This window comes from Cervus elaphus, chromosome 6, assembly GCF_910594005.1.
Source record: "Cervus elaphus chromosome 6, mCerEla1.1, whole genome shotgun sequence".
NCBI classification, from domain to species: domain Eukaryota; kingdom Metazoa; phylum Chordata; class Mammalia; order Artiodactyla; family Cervidae; genus Cervus; species Cervus elaphus.
In genome coordinates this window covers 16168549-16183672 of record NC_057820.1, presented here as the reverse complement: position 1 = coordinate 16183672, position 15124 = coordinate 16168549, and the positions used below count along the sequence as shown (strand labels likewise).

The 15124-nt window shown below is 38.2% G+C and overlaps 1 protein-coding gene across 3 annotated transcripts in view; it reads left to right on the top strand.

The window, feature by feature from the left end:
* Positions 1–15124, top strand: part of ARHGAP24 (Rho GTPase activating protein 24) — a 542216-nt gene that overhangs the window by 298419 nt on the left and 228673 nt on the right. The window contains exon 1 of one of the 3 annotated variants that reach the window (XM_043906278.1): positions 13292–13524. The exons of 1 other annotated variant lie outside the window; for it this stretch is intronic. The gene's annotated coding sequence lies outside the window, so the exon portion shown is untranslated. Of the gene's footprint in view, positions 1–13291; positions 13554–15124 lie in introns of those variants that run through there. One more of the 3 variants, XM_043906275.1, reaches the window with a different exon arrangement.

Genomic DNA, 15124 nt, shown 5'->3' with positions numbered 1-15124 from the left:
TGTATCAATGTTAAATTTCATAATTTTTAGAATTATACAGAAGTGATATAAGAAAATGTACTTATTCTTAGGAAGTACACACTGCATACTGCTAAAGGTTACATTGTCTCCAACTTACTCTCAGTGATTCAGAGAAAAAGTAATATACCTATACAGAGATTGATAGATGGAAATTGGTAAACTGGGGTAGAGGGTGTATAGGTTTTGTTTGTAGTATTCTTATAGTCTCTGTAAGTTTGAAATTGTGCTGAAATAAAAAGTTTTGTTGTTCAGTTGTGTGCAATTCTTTGTGATCTCAAGGACTGCAGCATGCCAGTCTTCCTGTCCCTCACCGTCTGCTGGAGTTTGCCCAAATTCATGTCCGTTGAATCGGTAATGCCATCCAACCATCTCATCCTCTGTCATTCTCTTCTTACAAACACCTAATAATGACTCACATCTCTCTATTATAGCCCTTCCACCTTTGCACAGCTATTTCTGTACTACATCTTTCTGAGTAGAAACCAGTATCTTCAAAGTTTTTCACCAATTGGCAAATTCCAATACATTTATGTCTCATTCATATGTGTATAAACTACACACACGCACACACACCCAATACTTCTAACACTTCATTGAAATACCACAGGTCTTTGTTCTTGTTCACCTTTTCTAGTTACACTCACTCTTCTGATCATCTCATCTACTCATATCTTTAAATGTCGTCTACTTGTCAATAACAAATGGAGTTTAAAGAATAAAAACACTCTAGCATTTAACCAGCAAGGTCCAATGATATCTCTCCCTTTGACTGAAATATATATTCTTTCATAGGAAAGTATTACTAATGTAGATGATGATAGATTCATTGAATAATATCAAGAAAGAAATCAAAGTTGAAGTTTATTGAAAGACCAAAGGACTTGATCATTTCCAGGATAAAGATATAAAGAATCTACTGACTGAAATTAGAAAGAGAAATAAAATTATTTTCTCAGTAAGCTAAAACTGCCAGTAATTATCTTACCAGTTCAATAACTGCTGGCTAAACTGGCCTGTGGGACTACTTTTTCACCCTAGAATTATGGGGAATACTCATTGGCATCTCGTAATCTCAAATGAGGATGGTGGGATTAATAGATTCAACAATGTGTTGATTAAAATGAAGGGAACATTGCAGGGGGCAATTTTTTATGAAGATGGATCTATTCAAGCATGGCTTTTTATTGCTTAGGGGTCATATAGTGATGAAAAATAAAGTATTCATATTTGAAACAGACAAATCCTCACACAAAAGCAATCCTTAAGAAGTAGTCAAATAAAAAAAAAAGTAGTCAAATAAGTGATTCTTGAACCCTTGATAAAACAGAGGAATGGGTAGTAGGAAAGTCAGTTCACAGGAGATTGTTTAATGACAGCTTCTTCCATGTTGATGAGATTAGGATCCTTGGTGTGATTCATTCAAATCAGTAAACGTTTGTTAGGTACTCATTTTGTAAAGCTTCTTGACTACCAGTAAAATATCATTGCATTTATTTTTTGTAGCCACCTGAAAAGTTGTGTAAGTCATTCCAAGGTATTAAGAATGGAGGAGAGAAATTTTATGATGATTAAAGAAGACACATGTGTAATTATGTTTGCTTGCTTGTCTGTAAAGGTAAACACATTTTAATAATTTCAAAAAATGAGGTAAATAAGGAAAATGTTTACCTTTTGAAAACCAGGTTTGTAGATAGATATATGTATTTATATGTACAAATATGCATGTATGTGAGCAGATGTAGATAGTTGCATGGATGAATTGATAGACAGTCTGGGTGGATGTACTACAAGTGTTGATCCTTAACAATAGAATTTGTGAGGGTTAAGATGGTAGAAACATTAAATTTTACATTACATTCCTCTTCATTATATTTTGTTCAGTTCGGTCACTCAGTCATGTTTGACTTTTTGGGACCCCATGGACTGCAGCGCTCCAGGCTTCCCTGTCCATCACCAACTCCTGGAGCTTGCTCAAACTTATGTCCATCAAGTCTGTGATGCCATCCAACCATCTCACCCTCTGTTGTTGCCTTCTCCTCCTGCCTTCAGTCTTTCCCAGCATCAGGGTCTTTTCCAAGGAGTCAGTTCTTCACATCAGGTGGACAAAGTATTGGAGATTCAGCTTCAGCATCAGTCCTTCCAATGAATATTCAGGGTTGATTTCCTTTAGGATTGATTGGTTGGATCTCCTTGTAGTCCAAGGGACTCTCAAGAGTCTTCTCCAACACCACAGTTCAAAAGCATCAATTCTTTGATACTTTGTTTTCTTTATAGTCCAACTCTCACATCCATACATGACTTATGGAAAAACCATAGCTTTGACTAGACAGACCTTTGTTGGCAAAGGAATGTTTCTGCTTTTTAATATGCTGTCTAGGTTTGTCATAGCTTTTCTTCCAAAGAGCAAGTGTCTTTTCATTTCCTGGCTGCAGTCACCATCTGCAGTGATTTTGGAGCCCCCTCAAAAATAAAGTCTCTCACTGTTTCCATTGTTTCCCCATCTATTTGCCATGAAGGGATGGGACTGGGTACCATGATCTTCGTTTCTGAATGTTGAGTTTTAAGCCAACGTTTTCACTCTCCTCTTTCACTTTTATCAAGAGGTCCTTTAGTTCCTCTTCACATTCTGCCATAAGGGTGGTGTCATCTGCGTTTTCTCTGGGCAGTCTTGATTCCAGCTTGTACTTCATCCAGCCCAGAATTTTGTATTATGTACTCTGCATATAAGTTAAATAAGCAGGGTGACAATATACAGCCTTTGCGTACTCTTTTCCCAATTTTGAACCAGTCCATTCCATGTCTTGTTCTACCTGTTGCTTCTTGACCTGCATACAGATTTCTCAGAAGGCAGGTCAGATAGTCTGTTATGCCCATCTGTTGAAGAATTTTCCACAGTTTGTTGTGATCCACACAGTCAAAGGCTTTAGCATAGTCAATGAAGCAGAAGTAGATGTTTATCTGGAATTTTCTTGCTTTTTCCATGATCTAATGGATGTTTGCAATTTGATCTCTGGTTCCTCTGCCTTTCCTAAATCCAGCTTGAACATCTGGAAGTTCTCAGTTCACATACTGTTGAAGCCTCACTTGGAGAATTTTGAGTATTAGTTTGCTAGCGTGTGATTGAGTGCAATTTCGCGGTAGTTTGAGCATTTTTTGGCATTGCCTTTCTTTGGGATTGGAATGAAAGCTGACCTTTTCCAGTCCTGTGGCCACTGCTGAGTTTTCCAAATTTGCTGGCATATTGAGTGCAGCACTTTAACTGCATCATCTTCCAGGATTTGAAATAGCTCAACTGGAATTCCATCACCTCCACTAGCTTTGTTCATAGTGATGCTTCCTAAGCCCCATTTGACTTTGCACTCCAGGATGTCTGGCTCTAGGTGAGTGATCACACCATTGTGGTTATCTAGGTCTTTAAGATATTTTGTATAGTTCTTCTGTGTATTCTTGCCACCTTTTCTTCATATCTTCTGCTCCTCTTAGTTCTGTACTGATTCCTTTATTGAGCCCATCTTTGCATGAAGTATTCCCTTGGTATCTCTAATTTTCTTGAAGAGATCTCTAGTCTTTCCCATTCAATTGTTTTCCTCTATTTCTTTGCATTGATTATTAATAATCATTGATTACTTATATATATAAGGAAATATGTTTTTTATGCATTGGAAAGGAATCAAAATAATAAGGAAAAAGTCTGAATACTTCCTTGTATTTGTTGGCCTTGAATCTTGAGGTCCAATGTCAAAGAATTGACGGGCACTTTGTTTTATAATTTTCTCAGCCATGCTCATGTATCTAGGAGCTTGTCAAGGACTACAGCTCAGGGAGGAGGCTTCTCTATTCATTTCCAGCACTTTGTCTTGTAAATGTGGATTCATTCTTTCCTTGTTAAAAATGACAGTGTCAGGAAGCAACCCTACACTTCTGAGAAAAATCTGTTTTTCTGTATAAATTCAGTGGTTTGGGGAGCCCAAAGACGCTTAATATTTAAAAAATATTAAGCACTAGATGATTCAGCATTTTGTATCTGATGACTTTTCCCATAAGAAAATCCTCATAGTCCTCCTATTATACCCTAAAAAATAAAATGTTTCCCCACTGTCTATGTTTTTATTCTGGGAAATCTTTAAAAAAAAAATCATAATTGTGGTTACCAGTACAGTTGTTTCTTCAATAGCTGGCTGTTTTAGCATTTTTATGATGCAACAGATCTTCTCAGTCCTCATAGATGAATAAACCTTAAATAAATATAAAACATATGGGAGATAATTATCTCAGAGGATAGTCCAACTTCACATCTGAAATAACCCCCAATGTACTCTAACTAAATCCTCTCATTTTTTAAACAGGAGAAAACTAAGCCACAGTGAAGTCAATTGTTTTGTCCAAGGTTGGAAACCTAATTAATTGTGACTGATATCTCCCTCCTGTCTGTACCTGAGAATGTTTGCTTCCTGTGCTGTACTCATCCTTCCTTTTGTCTAGCTTAGTAAGGAAATTTGCCATATAAGAAAGGATATTTTCATCTAAGGAAAAAGAAATCTAAAAGTGGGACAGGAGAGTGGATTGAGATTTGACTCAATTTGGTGTTACTAATATTGATTCTTTTATGGTTAATGCATTGAAAAATAAGGCGTGCTTTTTTTGAAGCAATCAAAATAGCTCAGGGCACCCATCTAGACTAATATCCTTATATTTTATACCCAAAATATGTATATGAATACATTACTTTTTATGGGATACTAGATACTGGTCTCTCAGATGTTTAAGAATCCACCTGCAATGCAGGAGACCTGGGTTTGATCCCCAGGTTGGGAAGATCCCCTGGAGAAGGAAATGGCTACCCACAACTGTATTCTTGCCTATAGAATTCCATGGACAGAGGAGCCTAGTGGGCTATAATCCATGGGGTTGCAAAGTTGGACACAACTGAACAACTAACACCACGGTTACTAGAACACTGCATGCTTGCTGTCTGTGAGTCTCTTAAAATGAACTGGCATTTTATGTGTGTTGTATGCTGTGCTTATTCACTCACTGACTTCCTGAAGCTCTTTGAGCTGTAGCCCCCAGGCTCTGCTGTCCATGGGATTTTTCAGGCAAGAATACTGGAGTGGGTTTGCCATTTCATTCTCTAGGGAATATTTCTGAACCAGGGGTTGAAACCATGTCTCCTGTATTGCAGGTGGGTTCTTTACCCTATTGAGCCATTGGGGAAGCCCATTGTTGAATCTCAAATCTGAACATGCTTATACCTAAAAAGTCTAAACAGTCTGCCTAAGGAATCTTTTAAGATCCTGCCAAATCATATTCCAGTCTCTTCAATCCTACTCACCCAAGTTTAAAAAAGTGTCCAAAATCTATGATCTCCTAAAAGGGACGGACAATTCAGTGTAAAAAATATGATATTGTAGCCATGGGAACATGAGTTCAAATTCTGCTATCACTCTTTTTAAGTGTGGTGCCTTGGCTTCTTAATCAGCAAATGGATAGAATTTTATATAATAAGGATTTACATATTTATGCACATTTTACACCATATACATTTTTCTGTAATGATTTTATGGACCTTTTGGAAGTCAGTTTGTCTGTCCTGTATCTTCCTACCTATGTAACAATTTAAATATCTTTTGAGATCATCTCTGTCTTTCTGTCTCTGTAGACCATCACAATGTCTTATACTGATACAGTAGCATCCTTTTAAGTAGTCCTTTAGGTCCCTTGTTCCTAAATTATTTTTCTAATTCGCAGTCTAAAAACAAAATAGCCCATGTTTAAATTCCTTTAGTAGCTACCCACGACCTTCAGGATAAAGTCTAGTTTCCTGACTCTGGCCTTTGCCTGTATTTCTTTCTGCATATTTTACCCACTACTGTATGTCATTCATTCCACCTTCCAGCTCTGCAGAACTACTTGAAGTGGCCCAAGTCTATCCTTATCTCCTGCCTGAAATGTTAGTCCTTTTCCTTTCCTTCTGCACTCAAAGTATTTCTTGGTTGCATCTCCTCAAGGAAGCCTTCTTTGGTCCTGTCCCTTCTTATAGTGTCACGTGTGTGTGTGCTCAGTTGCTCAATCATGTGCAACTCTTTGAGACTCCATGGACTGTAGCCCACCAAGTTCCTCTCCCCATGAGATTTTCCAGGCAAGAACACTGGAGTGGGTTTCCATTTCCTTCTCCAGGGGATCTTCCTAACCCAGGGGTAGAACCAGCATCTCCTGCATTGGCAGGTGGATTATTGTTTAACTACTGAACCATCAGGGAAGCCCTCCATTGCGTTCTCGTATAATTCAGTGTTAATTTCACCAATAGTCAGCACACTTCTTTCACCTCCAAGAGTCCCTATGTTGGATTTTGTACTTTTCTTTATACTCAAACATTACATTTTATATGAACTTAATACAGGCTTCAATAAATACAGGCTTCAATATACTGAAGAAAATAAGGAAGTAAAGAAAGGAAGAGAGACCTTATTTTCCTAGGGAATTTTGTATTCTGGATGCAGAAATATTTTCATCCCATGGTATAACAAGGGATTATTACAGAGACCTCATCAGCTCATTCAGTCGCTCAGTTGTGTCCGACTTTGGGACCCCATGGACTGCAGCACGCCAGGCTTCCCTGTCCATCACCAACTCCTGGAGCTTGCTCAAACTCATATCCAATGAGTCAATGATGCCATCCAACCATCTCATCCTCTCTGTCATCCCCTTCTCCCCCTGCCTTCAATCTTTCCCAGCATCAGGGTCTTTTCCAATGAGTCAGTCCTTTGCATCAGCTGGACAAAATATTGGAGATTTAGCTTCCAACATCAGTCCTTCCAATGAATATTCAGGACTGATCTCCTTTAGGATGGACTAGTCCTTGCAGTCCAAGGGACTCTCAAGAGTCTTCTCCAACATCACAGTTCAAAACCATCAATTCTTCAACACTCAGCTTTCTTTATGGTCCAGCTCTCACATTCATACATGACTACAGGAGAAACCATAGCTTTGACTAGAAGGACCTTTGACGAAAAAAGATTGTCTCTGCTTTTTAATATGTCTAGGTTAGTCATAGCTTTCTCCCAAGGAAAAAGCGTCTTTTAATATCATGGCTGGAGTCACCATTTCCAGTGATTTTGGAGCCCAAGAAAATAAAGTCTGTCACTGTTTGCATTGTTTTCCCGTCTATTTGCTATGAAGTGATGGGACCAGATGCCAAGATCTTCGTTTTCTGAAAGTTGAGGTTTAAGCCAGGTTTTTCACTCTCCTCTTTCACTTTCATCAAGAGGCTCTTTAGTTCCTCTTCACTTTCTGCTGTAAGGGTGGTGTCTGCATATCTGAGGTTATTGATGTTTCTCCTGGCAATCTTGATTCCAGCCTGTGCTTCATTCAGTCTGGCATTTCGCATGATATACTCTGCATGTGAGTTAAACAAGCAGGGGGACAATATACAGCCTTGACATACTCCTTTTCCAATTTGGAACCAGTCCATTGTTCCATGTCATGTTCTAACTGTTGCTTCTTGCATACATAATCCTGCATACAGATTTCTCAGGAGGCACGTCAGGTGATCTGTTGAAGAATTTTCCACAGTTTATTGTGATTCACATAGTCAGAGGCTTTGGCATTTTCAATAGAGCAGAAGTACACGTTTTTCTGGAACTCTTGCTTTTTCTATTATCCAGTTGATGTTGGCAATTTGATCTCTGGTTCCTCTGCCTTTTCTAAATCCAGCTTGAACATCTGGAAGTTCATGGTTCACATATTATTGAAGCGTGGCTTGGAGAATTTTGAGCACTACCTTGCTAACATGTGAGATGAATGCAATTGTGTGGTAGTTTGAAGATTTTTTGGCATTGCCTTTCTTTGGAATTGGAATGTAAACTGACCTTTTCCAGTCCAGTGGCCATTGCTGAGTTTTGCAAATTTGCTGGCATATTGAGTGCAGCACTTTCACAGCATCATCTTTTAGGATATGAAATAGCTCAACTGAAATTCCATCACCTGCACTAGCTTTGTTCGTAGTGATGCTTCCTAAAGCCCACTTGACTTCAGACTCCAGGATGAGAGACCTCATGACTTTTTACAAAACCTTGTCCATTGAAAGCAATAAAAAATATTTTCAGTTTTGATTTATTGACTAAATAAGTATCACCTATGTATTTCAATTAATATTTAATCTTAGTACATAGGAAAAGGGCATTTTTTCCAACAATTATTTTATATGATGCTATCTTTCATTTAGTGGCAACAATGTTCCAGCAAGGGATTTTCTCTACATCATTGTGTCCTAGGGGACAACTGCTGTGGTGCTTGGGAAAAATCATTTTCTTCCTAACAAAGAATCCCCCTCTGCCCACCATTACATTAGCACTTTTCTTTTCTAAAGAAAATTTTTTGTTGTGGGCCATTTTTTAAATTCGTTATTGAATTTGTTACAATATTACTTCTTTTTTATTAATTTATTTTTTTAAACTTCTTTTTTATGTTTATTTCTGGGGGGGAGCCATGAGGCATGTGGGATCTTAGGTCCCCAGTCAGCAATTGAACCCACACCCTCTACATTGGAGGGCAAAGTCTTAACCACTGGACCATCAGGGAAGTTTCCCTTCCAGTACCTTTCTGATGTGACTGGACCCAGTGTGTGTTGAGCCAGTTGCATCATCCCACAGTGCACCTGAGCCCCAGGACCCAGAGGCTGACTCACTAGAACAGGTAATTAGGAAGCAGTAGGACAGGAGACGGAGGCAATCCAATTTACAGCTCACTGGAGAGCTCTGAATCAGTGTGGAGGAGGACTGAGATGGTGGATGAGATTATCTGTGAGCTCACCTCTCTAAAATTACTTAGTCTTCCCCCTTTTCATTTAGAAAACATATGTTGTGAATGCAAAGATTTAGCTTCTTCTCCTGAAGAGTTGGCAGCTCAGAGCAGTTTCTCGAAACCACCTGGAAAGGATAAAATTTGTTGTCGGATATCTGCTGTTTAAATAAAGGCAGTTACTGTAGAGTTTAGGATACAAAGGAACTATCCGGAAGCTCTCAGGCCCTTGTAGCAAATATAATCCCATACCTAGTTCGGTGCATGTATCCATAAAGGATATTCTGGCAAGTCAAAGGTATACTCTGGCCTTTGTGTTAGGAAAATTTAAGGGCTTAGAGTCCCCTTGTGTAGGTACAGTTACATACCTAGAGTCCAACAGGGGCTCTTTATTTCTGGGATGCCTAGCTGCTGAGCCACGAGGAGATTTGCAGGGTTCCATCAGTTGTAAAGATGGGTTAGTCTTTGCCCTCATGCTTGTGGACTTAGGTTAGATGCTTGTTGACTGAAGGGTAGGAACCCAGGCAGGACTATAAATAATTCATTCAAGAAATGTTGATCAAAGACCTAGTTTATAGTTGACACTGTTCTGAACACTAAGAATGATGAGTTTTAAAAGAGCCTAAGTCTTATCTTTCTGATCTTATTTGTAACATCTGATGCATTTCTGATAATATTTTATAATTAAATTTATAAAACTTATTCTATTTGTTTTAAATCAGACGATAATTGCCTCACAACATATTGTTTGTTTCTGCCAGACAGCAATTAGAATCAATCATAGCTATATACGTGTATATATATATATTCCCTCCCTCTTGAGCCTTATCCCCACCCATCTGGGTCATCACAGAGCACCAGGCTGTGCTCCCTGCATTATATAGCAGCTTATTCTAAAAGAGATACAGTGAATATATTTAAACTAATTGAATGAGTGAATAACTAAAAAAGAACCACAGATAATTTTGGATAGTGGTAAGTGCTGTGAAGAAAAACCAAAATAGAGAAATGAGGTAGAGAGAGTGTGTGTATGTGGTCGGGAGGATGGTTAACCAGAGTGGTCAGGATATTCTTTTTCTGGAAAGAAAGCATTTAAAATGAGCTCTGAATGCTGAGAAGAGGGTAGTTCTGTGAAGATATGAGGGAGACACTTTCTAGACAAATGGAACAGCATTTAGGAAAGTAGGAAAGATAAATGGGGGCAAAATGATGAAGAGCCTAGGAAGCTGTGGCTAGGCATTTGGATTTATGCTGAGGGCCATGGGAAACCATTGCAGAGATGAAGCAAGGAATAATGGCAAATGATTGAACAGTGTGAACCAGAGGATAACGGGAAACTGAAAGGAATGAAGGAGAGAGATGATGGGAACCCGTTGGATGATATAAAGCAGGAGATGGTAGAAACCAGCAGAGGAGATGAAGAAGGGAATGGTGACTCTGGCTGCTGTGAGGAAACTGGACTGTGAACACAGAAGGCAACATAGCAAGTAGGAGCTTGAACTAGTTTAAGAGAGTTGATGCTTGAGCTTTTTATGGGCTTCAGTCCCCTGGGACTGTTAAAAATGTCCACCTATGAAAACTCTTACCAAACACAAAATAATCTAACAGCTGTTCCCGTGATCACTTCCCTTCCCTGCTATCACAAAACTGCTCTCTGGGATTCTTTGGTGCAAACCTTCTTCTAGTGTTACTGTAAACCTAAAAATTGACAGGAGGAGGAGAGTTTGAGAATTCCGATGGCCTTGCCTGTGTTAATACAGTCTGCCCTGGAGTTCACCTCTGATCTAAGTGCTACTCCCATCAGTGGAATTCAACTCCATAGATTCCATCTTCATAACACAGTAATTCTTCCCCTCTAAACTTACCTAAGGGTTCTGAAACTCAGAGCATGCCTAGAGTGAGGGCAACCTGCAATATGTCCAAGGGACCTAAATATAAAGAGATAGGATTTTTAAGATGATTGTATACCACTGTGTTATTTTAGATCATGCTGAATTTCACATTGAAATTGACATTCATATTGACAGCAATTGCTTCCCTCTCAGTGGGGAGAAAGGAGCAAGGTTATGAATTACAAAGTAAGTTTGAGGGCCAATTTCCTGTTGCTTGCACTGGTCACCAAAATTGCTGGTTCCTTCTCTGTTTACCCTATTTTGAGAGACTTTGGTTCCTGAAGTCAGTACCTATAATCTATTGTCTGTGGCTCAACCCACTTCTGTTCTAAACAGCCTGATGGTACCTGACTTCTCTCTACACCTTTTTTTTTTTTCCCCTGAGTCTACTCAACAGCTCTGAATCACCCTGACGTCAGTCATTCCATCTCTGTTTCCTCACAGCCTACTTCTCTTTCAAGGTTTTACTCACACTTCCTTCCTGCCCCTTCTAACATCCAAAAGGCCAAATGTTCAAATAAAGAGTAAAAGCTTAAGAAGTAAAGGAAAAAATATGGAAAAATTTTAGTAAACCCAAGGAATACATATCTGTGTGTCAAACTCTTGTCATATTTGACATACTAGTGTTAGGTATAAATGTAGATTAGATGTTAATGTCTGTGGGGTTTTCATTTTCTTAGAGCTCAGTCAAGCAAGATTAATTAAGAACAGAAGGAAAATAGGATCATGCCATTGTGTCAAGAAGCACAGAGTATGTTTTACAAGATTTCTTTCTCAACATTTACGTGTTCTGAATATCAACTGTTTATTTGTCAGGGTTGGAAAACGTATATGGTATGTGTTACTCAACACTTTGGAGAATGTTTTGAAAAATCTAATCCAATTTTCATTTTGAAAAGTATACTTTCACAATTATTTGTTCACAATTGCATTGCTTTCTGCCAAAGACCAGGACAAGCATAAATAAATGGAGTCTTAAAAGTAGACAAGAAATATCAAAACCAAACAGTGAATTTCTGAGTTAAGGAATGAAAAAGTTTAAAAATGGTTTTTAATGATCTGAGTAATTTAGTTAATTGTGTCTTTGAGTCATAGCGTGTAAAGTCGATTTGACATTAATATTTTAAGGAATCACATCAGATAAAAAGATTAGTAGTGACCAGAGCAATTTTAGCCTGGGCCACTTCATAGTTTGGCTTATCTGACCCTAGGATAGATGTTTTTGAGAGTGAACGACTCAATGGATAGAATGTAAGTAAATGTTAGACACATGATTAATGTGTGGGAATGAAGAAAAATATAAGTTATAGAAAATTGACCTTACTTTTCATCTAAACTCTTTGATTTTATTTGAAAATTGTGCACTTCTCTGAAAAAGCTATTGCTTGTCAGTTATTATATTCCACAAGGGAAGGATGAGGTAGGTTTATAAATATTCAATTAATATTTTTTTAATAAGTGAATGAATGAATGTATTTCAGAAAGGAAACTTTAAAAAAATTATAATAAATCATCTGTCAGTTCAAGAAAAATAATTTCTCATATATAAGTATGAAAAGTGATATGACAGATACCAAATAAAAATTATTGTGATGTTTATCTTACATTTAACAAAATAGTCAAGAATAGCGGACTTCCCTGGCGGTCCAGTGGTTAAGAATTCATCTTCCAATGTAGAGTATGCTGGTTTGATCCCTGGTTGGGGAGGTAAGATCCCGCATGCCTCATGGCCAAGAACATAAAAAAAGAAGCAGTATTGTAACAAATTCAAAAAGACTTTAAAAATGGTCCCCATTAAAAAAATCTTTTAAAAAAGTGATTAAAAAATAAACTTGTATATATGGTGAAATTTTTTTTTGACAATTTAGAAGCAGAGATTTTTGGTGGCAATAATGTATTTCTGATTCAAGAGCCAAGTAACTACCACGGATACTGGGCAGGAAACTGAATAACAAGTCACAGCTCCGTCCCTTCAGAAGGAGTCCTCTGTAAGGACTAAGAGATATCCATACCCCCTGATAAATGGCAACTCCTGAGACATAAAAAATTCTGGAAAATCAGCAGAGGAAAATATTATTTCCTGAATATAAAAGAAATTAGACATTAGAGAGATGTTCAGTATTAAGGACTGTGAAGTGAAGGGAAATGTTTTTTCCCGAGAACAGGTGGTTCTGACATTGTAATTGTATTACTTCTCCCTGCCAGCATGTGGGTATTCTACAAGGATGCAGAGGAAAAAAGTAAACCATTTCCCCTCAGGTACAATAGTGTAATAGAAAAAGCCTCGAACTGGGAGTTGTGAAATCTGATAACTATTCTTAGCTGACACAAATGAGCTTTGTGAGTGACCTTGCACAAATCATATTTTCTCCAGGCATCACTTTCATTATTTACAAAGTGAAGGCATTGGGCTAAATTATATTTAAGGTCCTGGTGTGCTTCCTATGGTTCTCATTTTTAATCCCCCCTCCTTTTTTTTGTCTATTTCTAAATGCTCAAATACTACGTTATTTAAGGTATATTTCCTGGCAGGTTTTTTTTTTTTTTTTTCTTCCCTCTCTGTCTCTTTCTTCAATATATGGGATAGGAGGATACTGACTAAGTCTGAGGGGAAGGAGGAGGAAGATTTGCTACAGGAAGGATTTCTATCCCCCTCTACAAGAAAACTTAAATACAGCTACCACCGCTTTGAAAGGAATGGTTTATGTCCCAACAGCACTTTCCAGACAAGCTCTGTACTTTTTTGCCAACAGAATTAACTTTAAACTGAAGTCAGTAGACAGTTAAACAAGAGTCGACACTGGAAACAGCTGTGAGTAGACCAGACCAGTTACTTATAAGGTACTGTTTTTTAACTCATAGAAATCTCCTTCAAGGTTCATTTCTTTCAGGCACAAGTATTCTGTGGTCATCTGACCTTTTTCTCCCACTTTGCCTCTATTCTGAGAGAAAACACACCCTTAAAATATCTTAGCCCTTGAGTGTTTCAGTCTTGTTTTGTAGCTGTTGTTGATTGAAGCTGCTAAGATTTTGTTTTCCTTTTAGGAAACTAATAATTGTTGTTATTTTATATTGAATCTTAGTTTAGTTTTGTCCTTTGTTGACTCTTGTCATGGGTGGTTTTTATGTTTTGTTGTTCAGGTTGAATAAAGCAGGATATGCTTTAATATTACAGAATGTACAGAATGCTCTTGACTTGGGGAAGCAGGGCAGAGATTGGTTAATGCATCGTCAGTTTGAAGTACAGAACCTATAGAATCAGTCAGAGAAGGGGACCAGCATAGGGCAAGCCCCAGGCCCTATAACTGTCTGGGTCAAGACTCCCTGACCTCATCACAGCTTGGTGGATCTGACCTGGAAAACATGAGTTTTTAAACTGGAGTTTTATCTTTAGTTTGTTTCTATACTTGTTCATTTTAACCCTTCCTTCCCTTGATCCCCATTTAGTTTTACAATTCTGGTAAACTTGCTTTTTTTAAAATTTTTGGATGAAGTTTATCTTATTAAGTTCATCCACCTTAAAGAGACAGCATTTCCAAGAGTGATGTTTGCTGTAAGAATTCAAATCACTGAGCTCTGAAGGGGTTTTCAGAGCAGAGGAGGAGTGACCCCCCTGGCTGTGGGGTGGACAGATAAGACCCCGTGTCCCACTGTCGTCTGAGATGTCCCTCTTGCCCAGAGGCCTGGTTAGCTAATACTATATATAGTATTTGCTGCTGGTCAGTAAACAAGTTACAGAGAACTAAGGCGTTCTCTATCTATGGACTTTCCAGAAAGGGAAGCTTAGAAGTGTACTACTGAAAACTCCAAAAAGTTTAGAGAAAATTTAGCCACTTTTTGGAGAGTTATCTTTCTGAAATCTACTATAATAATATGTATGTGCTCAGTTGTGTCTGAATCTTTGCAACCCCATGGACTGTAGCCTGCCAGGGTCCTCTGTTCATGGGATCTCCCAGGCAAGAATACTGGAATGGGTTGCCATTTCCTGCTCCAGGGGATCTTCCCGACCCAGGGATAGAACCCAAGTCTCCTGCATTGGCAGGCGGATTCTTTACCACTGAGCCACCTGGGAAACCTTAGATATTTTACTGTCTCTCTGGAGAGGACTAAATTCAATTTAAAGTTTTGTGAATTTCTCAGTATTCTCTTCATGAATACACATCATAGACTTATTCTATAACATAATAATACTTGGGGGGGCCTATTCTGTGACGTGTAAGGCCATCCTTCTTATGTCATAAAGTCACATAATTACTGTGCTTTAAAAAATTGTATTATTTGTATGGGACTTTTTTTCCCTTGTGTTCATCATCTATATGGAGCTGTGATTTCTTTACCTGCTGGTGTGGAGAATTTGTATTCCTCTAATAACTCTCTTCAGTTTCAACCATCCCTTTGTAATGATCATTTCA